Source organism: Pelodiscus sinensis, chromosome 8 (assembly GCF_049634645.1).
Source record: "Pelodiscus sinensis isolate JC-2024 chromosome 8, ASM4963464v1, whole genome shotgun sequence".
NCBI classification, from domain to species: domain Eukaryota; kingdom Metazoa; phylum Chordata; order Testudines; family Trionychidae; genus Pelodiscus; species Pelodiscus sinensis.
The window spans coordinates 48883528-48899636 of record NC_134718.1 but is presented as its reverse complement, the minus strand read 5'-3'; the positions used below and the strand labels follow the sequence as shown (position 1 = coordinate 48899636).

General features: G+C 47.4%; 1 long non-coding RNA gene across 1 annotated transcript; it reads left to right on the top strand.

Annotated features, from left to right (window-relative positions):
- Positions 1-955: 955 nt before the first annotated feature.
- LOC142830507 (uncharacterized) lies at positions 956-10827 on the top strand. Its single transcript, XR_012905803.1, has 4 exons — positions 956-1154; positions 1867-1972; positions 7091-7171; positions 10011-10827. It is a non-coding gene; the product is annotated as an uncharacterized LOC142830507 (long non-coding RNA).
- The last annotated feature ends 5282 nt before the right edge of the window (positions 10828-16109 follow it).

Sequence of the window (16109 nt, the reverse complement as noted above, 5' to 3'; positions counted from 1 at the left end):
CTGCCAGTATTTTTACCAGTACTGCTTATTTTGCTTGGCAAACTTTCTCTCGTGCATACCTAATAAAATACATGATCATCAGATGTAGACACTCACTGCGTCCCATGACCACTCACTCTTGGCCCTCAGAACTGGGATGAGCTACGGCACTTCTCAACACCATCATTAGAGAGGACTCTAGACACAAGGAATGGCTTGATCAGATGAGTTAAAAGAATTAGTCAGTCCTTGGTAAATCAGGGGAATATATTTTCAGGAAAAAAGATGTTGATATTTCAGGATACTACTTCAGACTACTAGTTACCATATGTCCCAAATATTGTATCATTTCTGTCATTAAGAACCAGATCCTTTGGTGGTGAGAATTCTGTATAAATGTATCCCCATGACTGTTCATAGTGACAAATTAATATTACGTCATCATGACAGAAGATAAGTTCAGTGCCTGCATTGGCAGGATAAAAATAAATCCTGTTTACAAGATATTAATCTCTTTGAATCTGTCCAAATGCAAATATGAAGCCTGTTGAAATTAACATTTGTACAATCTATTTTCTGCACAGTTAATTAAAGGTAAAAAAGACATGATGATTTAGCTTCAGTGTGCAGGGACCTTTTAGAATTATGCCTTCATTAAGTTGGTTGATTTTAAAAAAAATGCTTTCATATTTCTTTGTCCATTTCACAGCATATGAAATTTAACAGGACTATATAAACACTGTCATAACCTACGCAATGCTGTATTTCAGCCAGTGTTTCTTCAGACTTGCTTTTAGGAATTAAAATCATCATATTGCGTTATACAATACCTTTTATGTATTATTGATGGCATCTTATAACACTAAATTGCATCACTCACATAGTAATGCAATTCAAAAGCTTTAGTCTATTAACATTTTATTGCCGGAGGGGACAGATAGCTAGTTATTTGATCTATACAATGGATCCCAAAAGGTGCAAGAGCCTGCTGAAGGTGCTGAAAATGTAGCGTTCAATAAACATATTAAATTGTTACAATTTGTTCATGATAGTTGCTCACTTGCACTATAAAATTATTTTCTTTTTCATTTTGCAGAGGACAGTGAGTGCCTCCTGTGGATTTCACAGAGTGCTGCATGGATATCACAGCACAATGAGAGAACTGAAAAATTAATGTAAACCTTCTAGTATTCCTAGATCAGCAATATGTAATGTTTTCTTCAGAAAATGTACAGCTCTTAGGTACTTGGAACTATAGTTTAAAAAAATCCTCAAAGGAATACAGTAGGGAAGCATAATATTCTTGATGGAGTGAAGAGCCTTTTATATTAGAATATAGACAATTGTCATATTTTACAAAGACTTATACATTTAAACCAAAATCCCCTGCTTGTTTTACATACCCATCAATCGTAAAAATTGCTTATTCTGTTCTTCCTTAAATTTTAGTTGGGAAACTGAGGCGGGATAGTGTCTTCTGCTTAAAGAGCCCATTCTCTGAGGGTATGTCTACACTACCCCACTAGTTCGAACTAGCGGGGGTAATGTAGTCATCCGCAGTTGCAAATGAAGCCCGGGATTAGAATTTCCCGGGCTTCATTTGCATGAAGCCGGCCAGCGCCATTTTTAAATGCTGGCTAGTTCGAACCTCGTGCCGCGCGGCTACACGTGGCATGGAGTAGCTAGTTCGGATTAGGCTTCTAATCCGAACTAGCTGTACTCCTCGTGGAACGAGGAGTACAGCTAGTTCGGATTAGAAGCCTAATCCCGGGAAATTCAAATCCCGGGCTTCATTTGCAACTGCAGATGACTACATTACCCCCGCTAGTTCGAACTAGCGGGGTAGTGTAGACATTCCCTGAATTACTTACTCTTCCCTCCCTTTAGGACTGAAAGTACTTCTTCACCCAATTTCCCTGACTGGACTGCTGAACTGAAAATACAGTTGTTGGAGCCCCTGCAGAGAGTCAACGTAAATTGGAATGTGGGCATGGTAGGCTCTTGTCTGAGTGAACCTATTCTGTCTGATGAAAACTGTGTTTTAAATGAGTTTGTGAGTCTCACATGTCAAATAATCTGCCCCAAGAAAGAAAAAGAGACTGGTTAATATAAAAGCAAGACTTATAGCTGACTTGATTGCCAATTTTATCACTACTTGCAAACACAGTGATACACCAGCTAGAAAAAAAAAAAACAATAGGGAATTTATTATTTCTTCTTTGACACAAAAACACTGAAGTCTGTTGCACAATACTAATTTTAGTAAGCAGAAAGCATGCTGAAAGTACAGTGAATTGTTACACAAAGTAATAAAAGCCTCAGGATTTTTGGGTAGGACAATGCATACGTATAATATAAGTAATTTGAGAAGATGCCTTCTGTATTGCAGGTCAGACTTGAAAGTGTTTTTCCTTATTTTCATTTTTTTGGTCACAAACTTATTGTAATTTCGTTTCTTCAAGTAAGTGTACAGTACTTTGTGAATTATTGAAAAGTAGAATTGTACAGTCATATAGTTTTAAAATGTAATTATATTATAAAATATATAACAAATTCACAACAGTCTAATATTGTCTAATGTGATTTTTTTGGCTGGTGCAAGCTCAGTAATTTATCATAATTAAAATCATCAGGCAGATTTTGTGAAAAGTTGCTGCAGAATAGGAGGAGTATTTTATTGGTCCATATCACAAACTTTGCCACCTGTCAATTTGCATATTTAAAAATAACCCACTTTTTTTATTCATTAGAATCTAAATAGTAACAAGAAAAAAACATTTCAGTGGAAGTATGGGATGTGTAAGGAATGCAACATCTTTCAAACAGTGTTAAAAATGAAACTGTTTGCTAAATTTTAATCTTCACAATGTTTTTTATTATAGATCCTTGCCCAACAAAATATAATTGGAATCAATAATGAAAATGCTGGTACAACCACAAATAGAACTGTTCAACTGAATTTAGCCTAAAGTGGTGCATTATTTTCTCTTTATAAAAATAAACTTTTAGAGAGCTTAAGACCTCTAGAAATTGGAATTAAAACAATTTCTTTCTATACTGGTTATTATTTAAATAAGTAAACCTTTCTCATACATGATTGAAATCCAAACATTAACTTTTTTTTTAATCGATTGGAAGAAAACATAATAATCACTGATAACTTTTGTGGATGACACAAAAAAGGCATGTCTACACATAAGGGCAAAAGTCAAATTAAGATACACAACTTCAGCTAGGTCAGTTGCATAGCTGAAGTTAAAATAGCTTAATCCAGCTTTTGACACTGTCTACACAGCAGGAAGTAGAAAGAAGAACACTTTTCCTTAGACTTCCCTTACTCTCGTGAAATGAGGGTTATAGAAGTCAGAGTCGGAAGTCCTCCACCTGAACGTTATTTCTCAATAATAGATTGCTGTGTGGATGCACATTTTGTTGTTCTGAAAAAACGCTGCTGTGAAGACATAGCCAAACTGGAGGAGTGGTAAATAATAAAGGCGACCGGTCACTACTAGAGTAATCTGAATCTGTTGGTAAATTGGGTACAGGCAAACAATATGTGTTTTACTCTGACTAAAGGTAAATTCATATATTTAGGATCAAAGAATATAGGCTATATTAGAGGCTCAGGGATTATATTCTGGGAAGTGGTGACTGTGAAGAAAATTTAGTGGGTAATGGTGAATAATCAGCCAACTGTGAATGCCCAGTGTGACATTGTGGCTAAAAGGCCTAATGTGATCCTTAAATACATAAATAAGGGAATCTGAAATATGAGTAGAGAGGTTATTTTACTTCTGGAATATATTTTCCAGTTCTGGTGATCAAAATGCAAGAAAATAGTTGATACATTGGAGAGGACTCAGAAGAGCCACAAAAATGATTAGAATATTAGAATACATGCCTTATAATACTAGACTCAAGTACAGTCTATTTAGCTTACCCATGGGCAGCAGGTATCATAGGTACAGGAAGGCTCTGCCTTCCCAAACTGCTTGATGTGGTCCTGCCCATCCTCCAACTCCAGACCCTTTCCTGCCTGCTGTTCCTGTGCCAGAGGCTCCTGCTGCTCTGGCTATGCTGCCTGCCCAATGCTGGGGCTGGTGACTCAGCTGTGAGAGTGGGCTTCTGTCAAGGCTCCTTCCCCACTCTGGCACAATAAATGCAGAATTGGGGGCCCACAAAAGTCTCCCCAAACCTTATCTTTTCAGGCTTTGGTAAAAAACTTTCCCCCAAAATCTTAACCTAGATTTTGTGGATAAAACTCCGCTGCCACCACCCAAGTAATGATAAAGAAACCAGGGAGAGACTACTTGGGAAATCACACCCCTAAAGTACAAACCAGGACACAAAAATTAACCAATACCAGGTTAATAAAAAGAAAAGAGAACTTTTATCATCACCACAATATTCCTGTTGAAAGCATAATGACTAGATGGAAAAGTCACAAAGTAGTATATTCATGGAGGGGAAACCCACCATGGGCCAGGAGCTTAGTTACAAAGGAGAGCAAAACCCATTTTTAAATGCACAGACATCAGATCCCATTTCCCAAACCATCAAACAATAAAACTGAACAAATGTATCTAAACTTTACCCTACTTACAGAAGAGTGAAGAGTCTGTTCTTGCAGGGAGACATTCTGTCTGACTTCCTCAGTAGCTGGAGAGAAAACTGCCCCAGAGACAAAAAAGAGAAAACCCCAAAATTCCTTTGTCCCAGTTTGAAATTCCGACCTACATTCCTATTGGCCAACTCTATCTGACTTAAGTAAGGTTAAACCCTTCAGGTATGTCTACACTGAAAAGTTAGTTTGAACTAACAGACGTTAGTTCAAACTAACTTTCCTAGGCGCTACACTAGCGCTCCGCTAGTTCGAATTTGAATCAAACTAGCGGAGCGCTTAGTTCGAACTAGGTAAACCTCATTTTACGAGGATTAAGCCTAGTTCGAACTAGCTAGTTCGAATTAAGGGGTGTGTAGCCCCTTAATTCGAACTAGTGGGAGGCTAGCCCTCCCCAAGTTTCCCTGGTGGCCACTCTGGCCAACACCAGGGAAACTCTATGCCCCCCTCCCGGCCCCGGACCCCTTAAAGGGGCACGGGCTGGCTATGATGCCCATGCCAGGTGCAAGCCTGCCAGCACCCAGCCAGCAGACCCTGCACCTGGCACGGCACAGAGCCACCCACCCGATGTCCCCCAGCCCACCCCCTCTTCCCGGGACCAGGCTGGCAGCTCCCGGGAGCTTGCCCTGGACCGCAAGAGGCGGGCACATTCCTGGGCTAGTGCGGACATCGTGGACCTCGTCCACGATCTCCGCACTAGGCACAGGAAAGTGGCCGTCTAGGGTAGGAGAGCTGCCAGCCTGGCCACCCAAGAGCAGGTGTGCATGAAAATCAAGGGGGTCCACTGAGACCCCCGACCCTGAGCCCTGAGCTTACAATGGCCATCCTGGGTCAGACCAAAGGTCCATCTAGCCCAGTAGCCTGTCTGCTGACAGCGGCCAACCCTAGGGACCCTGGAGGGGATGGACCGAAGACAGTGACCAAGCCATTTGTCTCATGCCATCCCTCTCCAGCCTTCCACAAACTTTGGGCAGGGACACCACTCCTACCCCCTGGCTAAGACCACTCCATGGACCCAACCTCCATGACTTGATCTCACTTCCCTTTAAACTCTGTTCTAGTTGTAGCCTTCACAGCCTCCTGCAGCAAGGAGTTCCGCAGGTTAACTATTTGCTTTGTCAAGAACAACAACTTTCTGTTACTAGTTTGAAGCCTGCTACCCATTCCTTTCCTTTGGTGTCCTCTAGCCCTTCTTTATGGGAACTCAGGAAGAACTTTTCTGAATGCACTGTCTCCACCCAACCCCTGCTTTTAGAGATCTCTATCCTGTCCCCCCTCCGTCTCCTCTTTTCTAAGCTGAACAGTCCCAGTCTCTGTAGCCTTTCTTCATCTGGGACCTGTTCCCAACCCCTGATCATGTTAGTTGCCCTCCACTCTCCCAGCCTTTCTCTTCCCCTCTCCCACCTCCTTTTCCCAGTCTCCCCCAGTTTTGTTCAATAAAGACAGAGTCAATGTTGGAAGAAACGTTATCTTTATTTTGTACATCAATAAGAAGGGGGGCTAGGGAAGGGTAAGTGGAAGGAGGTGAGGGAGGAATGGGGTACGAGCCCCCGATGGGGAGGACTGGGCTGGCTCTGCGGGCTTCTGGGGGTGGAAGCTGTCCTGCAGCCCCCCAATTGCCCACTCTCCCCAGATGGCAGCCTGCGGCAAGTGCAGCCGGGCTGATGGCCGAGTGGTGTGATGTGCCCAGTGTGGGTACTCCGGGCACTCCAAGCCAGAACTTCTTTGCAAGTGGGGCACCCCTTAGAACTGTGTGTCCGGGGTGGGGGTCGGGACCCTTTAAGTGCAGCCCTTGGCTAGCCTGAGACAGCATCTCCATGCTCTAAGTCCTCCTCTTATGCCCTGCCGGCACTGCTTCCGGCCATCTTTAAGCCCTGTTCAGAGTCCACTCAATGTGGACTTGCTAGTTCGAATTAGCAAAACGCTAATTAGAACTAGTTTTTAGTTCTAGACGCGTTAGTTCGAATTAGCTTAGTTCGAATTAACTAATTCGAACTAAGTTAGTTCGAACTAGCGCTGTAGTGTAGACGTACCCTTCGTTCCCAGGCTCCTGGCTAATCCTCATGATCATTACAACTTCATTGGTAGAGGATTGGCTGGGAGTCAGGCTGGCCAATGTGGCCTGAGGAGGCTGGGCTATACCATCTGAGGCTCTGGGGTTGGGAGAAGCTGAAGCCGTGCTGTCCAGCTCTCCAGCAACTCTAAGATTAGGGAAGTCTGGAACTATGCTGGCTCTCCAATGCTCCAGGGCCACTATCCTTGGGCAGGAGCCAGCACCCACAGTGGGTGATTTTGGGGTGCTGGATGGACTACTTGGGCTCCCATGGAAAGTGAAAGGGCTGGAACAGGGGGGTGGTGGCTAGCCTTCGCAGGCTAAGGGTTCACCCACTGCCCCCAAGCTCAGTATAAAGAAGGATAGTGGTCACTTGCTTATAGTGTATACATTCCCACATGGGGAAATGTTTAATAATGGTCTCTTCCATGTAACAGATAAAAGTATAGCATGATCCGAATGACTGGAAGCTGAAGCTAGACATATTCAGACTGGAAACAAGGTGTAGATTTTTAACAGTGAGTATAATTAACCATTGGAACAACTTACAAACAATTGTGGTGGATGCTACTTCCCTGATCATTTTAAGATCAAGACTGGAATTTTTCTAAAAGCTCTGCTCTGGAAATGGTTTGGGGGGAAATTCTGTGCCTGTGCCGTGCACCAGATCAGACTAGATGATCACATCTTGACTTAGAATCTAAGATGATATGGACTTAGAATCTTAAGAACATTCAGTATTGAGTTTCATGACCATCTGAAGGTGAAATGGACTAGAAAGTGACTGTAAGTGAATGGGAGACACTGACTACTTAGAAATGAATAAAAGAGACTATCCGAGCTGAAAAAAATGTTTGTAGAGTGAAATTATCTTCATTGCATTAAGCCTGAGTAATTGGAATTTTTGATGTTGTTCAGGGGGAAGGGGTGAAATGCAGAGGAAGCATGACATTAATAGCCTTCCTTCTCTGTGGGATAGGTTCAGAGAATTGGAGTACAAGCTGCAGACCCTCTAAACCAGTTCAGAGACAGAGGTCTCTTTGCATGATTACTCTGCTTGCAGCTCTTCCTGTTCATTCCCACAGCAGAAATGGGTTGATATGAGGAGCCTTATGTGGACACTTCACTCGAGGGTAAATTTTAGCCAGAATAAAGAAATATAAATAGTGCAAAATAAGTGAGTTTGATGAAACAGTTTGGGTTTTAGTATCATAAAGTGATATTTGTAAGTAAGGTTAATATTTTGGGGTGGAGGAGAATGGGGGTGCAGGTCTCTTCTAGATCTATCAGTGTGAATGTCATTGCTACTGTTTAATGCCACCACCTTCCTTTTATACAAGGAGAATGCAGCAATGAATTTAGAACAATCCCCTCCCCAAAATCCCCATATAATAAAATATACTATCCACAATTTCTAATCATCCACCATAGATCTAGCCTGGAAATTCTGAAGGATACCAAGTCATTCTCAGCCCATCTTTGCACATCAGTGCAGGATGGGAGATGGGCTGCGTCATGGTAATGTGGGTTGAAATGGAGTTGGAGTATTAAAAGCGATTTTCTAAAACACTCTGAAGTTTGAAACTCAGAGTTCTTTTATAGAGAGTGATGTCTGGATTGTGATCTCTGAGGAGGACTATTTGCAGCATGACTTGCTGCAGCATAGAAGTGTTGTCACTGTAGATGTCAGTATATGAAACAAGCCACTTCTTCAGTAAATCACGTTCAATTTATCTGATTTAATTGCTTGCATTTGCCAGGGTAAAAATAAATACACCATGTCTATTCAATTCAAAGCAAATAAATCAGGGAGGAGGTCAATAACTAACCTCATTGAAATGGTCTATAGGCAAAAACTTGTTAAAGTGAATGTAGCAATTAGACAGTCTAGTTAAAAGAATTAATTAAAAAGTTCCACATTCAACATTAAATTGCTCACAATATGTGTCAGTGAAACACATACGCCAGCACCCTCAGCTTCACTAACATTCCAAAAAGCATGCAGCATATGATTGAAAAGTGAGCTAAATACAAGGTCTCAACAGAAAATGATGGTTTTAGTTGATAACTGAGATACATTACTCATGGTAGCAACAATAGACACTGTACAGTAAACATAAATCACAAGGTGTGCTGACATATTTGCCTGTACTTCTAAGATTACAAAGAAATTGAAATGAGTTGGGCCAATACTAAAAATAAAGGGGGAAAATTGCACTTCATGGATGGGGACTTATCTGTTCAAACCGATAGCCTTAATGCTAAATTCCTGTGACTACATCTAGACTGCAAGCTTCTTCCGGAAGAAGCTTTTCCGGAAGAGATCTTCTGGAAAACCTTTTTTCGAAAGAGAGCATCTACACAGCCAAAGTGCAATGGTGGATGCTATTTTACATATAAGGCCACCTGGAACCAGTTCAGACAGGGCATTAGGTCACTAGTTGCTTCAGAGTGCTGTTGCCTAAGCCTAGCTGAGACACGCACTTAAAGGGATCCCCCTGGACAGCCGTTTCTCTGCTTCTGCTGCATGCTTGCCTACCTCTCCGAGGGACAGCAAAGCTTTACCAGTGCATGCTCTGGTTGCCCAGCTTTTGTACACCACAGCACACTCCTTGCCATGGAGCCAGAGATGCCTCTGGGCATATGATGGCCCCACACTGCCATGCTGCAGTTTCTGTAGACATTTGTGGAGGCTTCCTTCATGGCCCTGCATGAGCTCGACACTGAGATCTTCTCCCTGTATGTGGGAGCAAGACACTTGCAACCTCACACCACAGTGGAGAGACACGTTTCAAGGCTGGACACCAGTTCTGACTGGTGGGATTGGCTGGTTATGGAGCAGTGGGATGACCAGCAATGGCTCCAAAACTTCCACATGTGGAAGGCCACCTTTATGGAGCTGTGTGCCTGGCTAGCCCCTGCCCTCCAATGAGGGCACCCACCTGTGGCACACCATCTCCCTGGAGAAGTGGGTCACCATCGCCATCTGGAAGCTCACCACCCCAGACCATTACTGGATGGTGGGCAACTAGTTCAGCATGGGGAAGTCCACCATTGGGGCCCTCCTCATAGAGGTAAGGCACTCTTGGGCTGCAGTTCCTGCAGCAGGTGGAAGGGGGAAAGTCCTGGAAAGGGAGACCCTAGGGAAAGAGGAGGGTGCAGGGGGGGTGAGCTGGAGTGGAGGAGGAAGCCCTGTCCCCGGGGGTTGTGCCGTCCCACCCTCACACAGCCCTGCTGCTAGGGGGGCAGCCTCATGGGATGTTTGAAGGGACAAAAGGGGAGGGGTGGGCACCTCCCAAAGGCTCAGGCACTCCCTCTCATTCTCTGTTTTGTCTGTTTGTTTGTCTTCTTCTGCAGGTTGTGAGGGCCATCAATTCCAACTCTTCACTTGGGAAACCTGGACCCAATCGTCTTAGGATTTGCTGCCCTGGGGATCCCCGACTGCAGGGGGGAAATTGATGGAACCCATATCCCAGTCTGCACACCACATCATTGAGCTGCCCAGTATATTAACAGGAAGGGTGATTTCTCAATGGTTCTGCGGGCCCTGGTCAATCACCATGGACAGTTTACAGACATTTTCGTTGGGTGGTTGGGAAGGGCACATGACGCCCATGTATTGAGAAACTCCAGCCTCTATCAGAAGCTGGAGGCTGGCACATTCTTCCCCCAATGTGACTTTGGGGTTGGGACGTGCAAATGCCACTGTGCGTCATGGGGGACGCTGTCGACCCCCTGATGCCGTGGCTGATGAAGCCGTACACAGACCACCTGGACCCCAGCAGGGACCAATTCAATGCTCTCCTCAGCCTGGACCTCATGCAGGTCGAATGCTCCTTCAGATGCCTAAAGGCTCAGTTCAGGTGCCTCCTGACCGGCCTCGACGTGGGGAAGCACAACATCCCTGAGGTGGTGTCAGCATGTTGTGTTCTCCACAACACTGTGGAGAGGAAGGGGGACGCCTTCCTACCGGAGTGGGGGGAGAGGCCAGCCACAAAGAGAGGGCCTTCAAACAGCCATGGACTGCCACCAGGCCCATCAGTTGGGTGTGCGCATCCAGGAGGCCCTGAGGGAGAGTTACTCACCGGGACCCCAGTAACTCTCCCCAGGGCCTCCCCACGGGAGGCCTGTGCCTTGCTCTACTATCCCTTTCCCACCACAACCACTTTTCACCCCTTCCCTGAACTTTCAATAAACACACCTGTTTTGATTTGAACAAAACAAACTTTGTATTTTTTTTTTTTAGAATAAAATAAGCTGTGCAGGAAGGGGGCTGAGAACCTAGATGGGAGAGGGAGAAGGGGGGTTCAGGGCTGGGAGTGACACATGGGGTGGCTGGAAGTTACATGTTGGCTCCGGGGTCCTCGGCGAACTTAGGGTTGGGTGGGGCCTGGGACAACAGGTGGGTGTGCAGGAGGGGGGGCTGGGATCAGGGATGGCAGAGGTATAGCAGGGATAGAGGGCAGAGACATTGCTTTGGGGATGGGGGGAATGGGCATAGCAGAGGGACGGAGGGGGAATGGGCATAGCAGAGGGGGCAGGAGGGTGGGAGGCAGGAGTAGGGACAGCAGCCGAGTGTGCTATCATTTCCCGTATGATGGGACACGTGTTGTTACCCTGCCACACAAGCTGGTCACACATGCGACTCCACCACTCAGCATCCTCCTGAACCTTCTGCACTAGGGTCTACTGCATGTCACACAGGATGCCCACATGCTGCCACAGGAGGTCCTCATGAACCCTCGTGAGCTTGTAGCTGCCTCGGGTGGCGTGGATCACCCCTCAGTGATGGCTGGTCTGGCTGTGGAGAATAAAGAGGCAGTCAGTCACCCAGGCACAAACTGTCCCTGAGGCCTTGTCCTCTGTGAGCAGCAACCAACAGTCCTTGGGCCAGAGGATGGAGATGTCCTAGGAGCAAGGCCATGTGTGGCCCCGAGGTGCTAAGGGGACCATGCTTCCCGCTTCCCCCTGTCCCACGAACAAGCAAGCAAGGGAAGTATCCAGCCACAGTGGAATCCCATGGGTAGGAGAGGGGCCTGCACACACACTTGCGCCTGACAGCGCTGTCCACGGGAGTGGGTGGTGCCTTGCGTGTGCAGGCATGCCTGTGTGCTTGTGCAGCCCTTCTCGGTCTCTATGGGGTCATGCAAGCACCCTTGTGCCCAGCCTGCTTCCAGGGGTCAGATGTGTGGCCTTCTCGAAGCTGTCAGCAGGATCCTGGGGGTGTTCCATGGCTGCCTCCTGAGGCCACGTGGCCAGACTGGTTTTGCACATGCTTCCACATGCATGGACTGCAGCACGATGTCCAGGCAGAGAAGGCCAAGCAACAATCACACCTGTCTCGCCCGCCTCCCCCGCACTGTGTGTGTGTGTGTGTGTGTGTGTGTGTGTGTGTGTGTGTGTGTGTGTGTGTGTAAAACTGAGAGCACTCACCTGATGATCCCTCCCTGCCATCAGAGGATGCCTGGGGTACCGGCTTGAGCGTGAGGGTGACAGTACTGGCTGTGTCCTCTTCCTCCTGCACCTGATGTTCCTTCTCCTCCTTCTCAGCAAGGAGCTCCAGGCGGGCGACAACGAGCGTCTCAAGCTCCGAGTCCACCACCATGGGTGGGGAAAAGGTTTCCCCAGAATCTGGTGGAGCTCCTGAAATTAGGGGCAGGAGTAGGGTTCTGTCCCAGTGTGGGAGCTGCACTCCCTGGCTCTGGTGGAGCTCCTTCCCCTTACTTGGGACTTGTTCCAATGTCCGGGAGGGAAAGGGTATCTCCTCTCCACCAGGGCTTCGGCCATCCGGCCATAGATGTCGGCATTTCTGTGCTGGGGGCAGAGATCCCGCATGGTCTCCTCCTCCCCACTTTGCCGGAGGAGGGACAGGATCTTCGCTCTGGACCAGGAGGGTGCACACTGTTTGCTCCCCCTGGCTGGGTCCTGAGAGCTGTGGTGTTGCTCCCTGTGAGGGCCAGGGGGGTTTCGGAGGGCTTGTGGCTGGGCCACGGGTCCAAATGTGGGTGCCAGTCAGAGCCGTGTGGCCAAGTGCAGCTCCCAGGGTTGGCTTCCTACCACAAGGCTTGTTCTGGATGCCTGCAGTTTTAAGATCTGGCAGGAGACAGGAACTATAGAGTTCTGATTAGTTTGAATGGAGTGGCCACCAGGGCACCTGTGTTATTTCCTGAAGACCTCTTTTTTAGAAAAAAAGAAAAAAAAGCTTCGTCCACACAAGCCTTTTTCTGAAAAAGCTCTTTCAGAAAAAGGCTTCTTCCTAGTAGAAAGAGGTTTACCACTGTCAGAAAAACCCCTCTGTTCTTTCGACTTTCTGTCAAAAGAATGCTATAGCAGTGTGGACGTAAGTGTGTTTTTTTCTGGACAACCCCTGCAGTATAGGCATACTTTATATGATAATCAGAAAATGCATCTCTAAACACTACCTTCTTGATGAAGGGCATTGTTGATGGGCACATAGTTGATTTTAATCACAATTTTTGGAAACCTGGCAATGAGTACTATTGACTACAGGAAAGCTTTGCTATGAAATGAATGGTAGAGTTCTTTGATAGGAGGACATGTGGCGTTTAATGTGTTTTTGTCCTCCATCCCAAAGAATCTAGAATTTAGATCCTCAGATGGCACTGAGTTTGGGTAGACCTCACAGATGGAGAAAGGAATATAGATACCTGGCTACCACTTTGCACTTTCCATACTCAGCAATTCTGGGAAGCTGGTTTGAGTTGTTATAGGTTGGTTCAAGATCTCTGGAGCATAGTGTGCCCTGGCTATGCCCCCTTCAACACCTACCATGATCCCAGAATTCTCACTTTACTTAATTTAGTTTGGAAACTGGGGGTATGTCCACACTACAGTGCTATTTCAAATTAACTTGTTTTGAACAAGTTAATTTGAATTAAGCTAATTCGAAATAACGCGTCTAGACAAAAACTAAATTGAAATAGCATTTTTCTAATTCGAAATAGCGCGTCCACATTGAGTGGACCCTGAATCGAAGGTAAGGCTGGTCAGAACCAGTGCCAGCAGGGCATCATGATCGGACTTAGTGTGTGTGGCTACTGCCTCAGGCTATCCAAGGTCTGTGCTTAAAAGGACCCGACCCCCTATCCCGGACAGACAGTTCTCAGGTTTCTTTGCTTGCTGGTCTACCTCGCTGAGGGACAGCAAAGCATTTATGTCTCGAAGTGCTCTGCTTGCCCTCACTCGGGACACCACAGCACTCTGCAACATGGAACCAGACCTGTTCCTGGGCACACCGGTGCGTCTCGTGGGGTTGTTGCCATCAGCTTGGCTGCACTTGCTACAGGCTGCCATCCGGGAGGTCCATCGGGGATCCAGGAGGCCCTGAGGGACAGCATCCACTCTGAGGAGCCCTCAGAGCCACCCCGGTCCTCCTCATCGGGGGCTCCTGCCCCATTCCTCCCTCACGTCCTTCCACTTACCCCTCCCTAACCCCCCTTCTTGATGTCAAATAAAATATACTTTTTTTCAAAAATATTAACTGGGTTTATTGAACAAAACTGGGGAGGGGGAATGAAACTCTGAGGAGACTGGGGAAAGGAGGAGGGAGAGGGAAGGAGAGAAGGTGGGAGAGGGGAGGGGAGAAAACTGGGAGGAGGGAGCTAGAAGGGGGAAGCAAGGGGAAGAAGGGGGAGGGGAAGCTCAGCGCGCAGGGGTGGGGGGGTCTCGTAGAGCCACATGTCTCCCAGCATGGTGGGTGCGGGGGCCTTGGAGTCCCCAGCGGAATGGGGAGGAGGGTGTAGAGATTGAGGAGGTTGAGGAGGGAGAGGTGGGGGGGCAGGAGTGGGAAGAGGAACAGTAGCTGGTGGGGCAGCAGGCACTGGGGCGACACGGGACAGCAAGCTCTGCAGCAGGGCCTGCAGGTGTGAGCACATGGCAAGGTCCTGAGCAAGCTGTTCCCGGTGGAGCTGCAGGTCCTCCTAGACGGTGCAGTGCAGGGCTCACAGGGCCCCCAGGTGCTGGTCCCAGTACCACTGCCTCATGCTGGTGGTCTGGAGGAGCCCTCGGGTGTGGGAGCATGTCCCAGGCAGGGTGGTGTGCCCTGCACATGCAGCTGGTGCATCTGTGGAGAAAGAAGAGGAGTGGTCATTTCTCCTTGGGGACACAGTGGATGATGCCCAGTGCCCCCTGAGAGGTGCGGATGACCGTGCCCTGCACCATCAGAGCTGACGTGCTTGCACAGAGGCCATGGTTGGGATGTCTGGCTCTCCCCGGGAGTGGGAGCTGCCCCAAGACTGCACCCAAGCCCCTATCCATGTATAGTGTGGCTGAGGTGGAGGGGAGATGTCCCCTGCCTCTGTGTAGAGGGGGCATGTGAAGGGTGGGCATCCTGCTGGGTCCCGCCCTGGGGTCGGGAGCATGTCAGGTCTCTTCACACTCGCGTGTGCCTATTGGGCCACGACCCCTTGGTGTCATGCAGCTGGAGCCACCTGCCCAAGGTGGTATGGCATGTGCTCGCACATGAACAGGTGGCTGCATGATCCTTGGGAGGCATGGCCCATGTGCACGGTCCCTTGTCTCCCTCCCTACCTCTCCCCTGGGTAGGGGACAGTTCTGGCACTTACCTGGTATGGCCTCCCCGGACGACCCTGCCGACTCCGGTGCTGGGACAGCTGGTGGTGGCACCTCTGCGGCACCCGGGTCAGAGTCCTCAGCTTCTGGCTCGCTGCCTCCCAGTCTGGCGTGGACTGCCCCACCCCCCAGGATTCATTTGAGGGCAAGGAAGTAGGGGCAGGTGGCAGTCCCTGCTCCAGCGCCGCCTCTGGTGGCCCTGGCGTCTGCCTGCCGCAGCTCCTTCACCTTCTGGCTCACCTACTCCTGGGTACTCCTGTGGCCTTTCCTGGTGGATGCACTTGAAAGCCATGATTAGTTCCAGACATTCAATACTCTTTCATGATGTAATTGGACCTTGTTCTAGTAGCAATGCATGTATTTCACAGTAGCAACACATATGATTAAAATCAGCTTGGGTTCCAGAAGCTATATATTTGAAACCAGTTGAACTTCCAGCCTCTGTAATGCACTACTACTTCTCTTTTAATAGAAATATAGTCAGTGCAGTACAAAAAAACTATTACATTTTTTCTTAATTCCTTCATTTTTTACTTTATATGCATAATTACGTCTACAAATAATTTCAGTCTCATTAGCTCAACATATCTTAGGGTATGGCTACACTACCCTCCTAGTTCGAACTAGGAGGGTAATGTAGGCATACCGCACTTGCAAATGAAGCCCGGGATTTGAATTTCCCGGGCTTCATTTGCATAAACTGGGCGCTGCCATTTTTAAATCCCTGCTTGTTCGAACCCCGTGCCGCGCGGCTACACGCGGCACGAACTAGGTAGTTCGGACTAGGCTTCCTAGTTCGAACTACTGTTACTCCTCGTGGAATGACCTCCCTGTTATGCCTTGTAGGATGAGGTTTACCGGGGA